Consider the following 2,233-nt stretch of genomic DNA (forward strand, 5'->3'; position numbering starts at 1 on the left):
GGCCGTGGAGGTGTAATTTTGACCCGAGATTGGTAGAGGTTGCCCTCGAGTTGGTTGAGTTATTGCCGGTCAAAATTTGAACTTTGGGGGGCTCTATCTCCGGCCCCGGATGACTTTTGGCTAGGGAAGGCGGCGTTGGATAGGGGCCGTGGAGGTGTAATTTTGACCCGAGTTTGGTAGAGGTTGCCCTCGAGTTGGTTGAGTTATTCGGTCAAAATTTGAACTTTGGGGGCTCTATCTCCGGCCCCGGATGACTTTTGGCTAGGGAAGGCGGCGTTGGATAGGGGCCGTGGAGGTGTAATTTTGACCCGAGTTTGGTAGAGGTTGCCCTCGAGTTGGTTGAGTTATTGCCGGTCAAAATTTGAACTTTGGGGGCTCTATCTCCGGCCCCGGATGACTTTTGGCTAGGGAAGGCGGCGTTGGATAGGGGCCGTGGAGGTGTAATTTTGACCCGAGTTTGGTAGAGGTTGCCCTCGAGTTGGTTGAGTTATTCCCGGTCAAAATTTGAACTTTGGGGGCTCTATCTCCGGCCCCGGATGACTTTAGCTAGGGAAGGCGGCGTTGGATAGGGGCCGTGGAGGTGTAATTTTGACCCGAGTTTGGTAGAGGTTGCCCTCGAGTTGGTTGAGTTATTCCCGGTCAAAATTTGAAATTTGGGGGGCTCTATCTCCGGCCCCCGGATGACTTTTGGCTAGGGGAAGGCGGCGTTGGATAGGGGCCGTGGAGGTGTAATTTTGATCCGAGTTTGGTAGAGGTAGCCCTCGAGTTGGTTGAGTTATTCCCGGTCAAATTTGAACTTTGGGGCGCTACCTCCGGCCCCGGTGGGTTATCGACTCGGGGCGGCGGCGTCGGATAGGGCCCGTCGGGGTCTACTTGCGTGCCGAGTTTGGAGTCGCTGGGCCTCGGCGTTTCGTTTCGGGCTAGGGTCGAACTTCCAACCCCCTCTTCGTCGGTGGCCTTGCCCAGGAGAGCGCGCCTTTCCCGGCTACGGCTCCGGTCTCGCCCGCGGGCCGGAGGTCGGTCCGTTAGGGAAGCCGTTTTGAGGTGCCATCGGGATAAGGTTTTGGGGTCACCAGCGGCGGGTACGGTCGCCTCGGGGCCTCTTCCGGCCTTCCCGACCAGGGCGGCCCTCTCGGCACGGCCGTGCGGGAGTGGACCCTGGATGAATTTCGGTTCGAAAACGACTAAGTCGAAAACGGGGGCTTGGGCCAAACATCCAGGGTGTCTGAGGCGCCGAGGCAGGCCGGGGACGGCGCCTCGTCCCTGGGTAGGTTCCGGATTCGACCGCGACCCTGGAGGTGGGTCCGTTAGGGGAAGCTGGTTTGAGGTGCCGTCGGAAATGATTGAACGTGTGATTTTGTGGACTTAGGTTTTGAGCGCTTAAAAAGCGGAGCTCCAGGGGCTTTTTCGAGCGACGCCAGGCCCAGAGACACGTCTCCCTGGCGGGGTGGGCACTGCCCCAGCGCCCCTTGGTCCGGTTCTCGGTAACGGTCACAGCTAAGCTCCAGGGGCTTTTTCGAGCGACGCCAGGCCCAGAGACACGTCTCCCTGGTGGGGTGGGCACTACCCCAGCGCCCCTTGGTCCGGTTCTCGGTAACGGTCACAGCTAAGCTCCAGGGGCTTTTTCGAGCGACGCCAGGCCCAGAGACACGTCTCCCTGGCGGGTGGGCACTACCCCAGCGCCCCTTACTCTGTTTGTCGGTAACAGTGAAAGCTAAGCTCCAGGGGCTTTTCGAGCAACGCCAGGCCCAGAAACACGTCTCGCTGGCGGGTGGGCACTACCCCAGCGCCTCACTCCGGTTGTCGGTAACGGTGAAAGCTAAGCTCCAGGGGCTTTTCGAGCGACGCCATGCCCAGAGACACGTCTCCCTGGTGGGGTGGGCACTACCCCAGCGCCCCTTACTCTGTTTGTCGGTAACAGTGAAAGCTAAGCTCCAGGGGCTTTTCGAGCGACGCCAGGCCCAGAGACATGTCTCGCTGGCGGGTGGGCACTACCCCAGCGCCCCTTACTCTGTTTGTCGGTAACGGTCACAGCTAAGCTCCAGCGGCTTTTCGAGCGACGCCAGGCCCAGAGACATGTCTCGCTGGCGGGTGGGCACTACCCCAGCGCCCCTTACTCTGTTTGTCGGTAACAGTGAAAGCTAAGCTCCAGGGGCTTTTCGAGCGACGCCATGCCCAGAGACACGTCTCGCTGGCGGGTGGGCAGTACATTGATGCCCCTCACTCCAGGAAT

The sequence above is a fragment of the Onychostoma macrolepis genome, unplaced genomic scaffold, assembly GCF_012432095.1.
Source record: "Onychostoma macrolepis isolate SWU-2019 unplaced genomic scaffold, ASM1243209v1 Scaffold52, whole genome shotgun sequence".
Classification (NCBI taxonomy): Eukaryota; Metazoa; Chordata; class Actinopteri; order Cypriniformes; family Cyprinidae; genus Onychostoma; species Onychostoma macrolepis.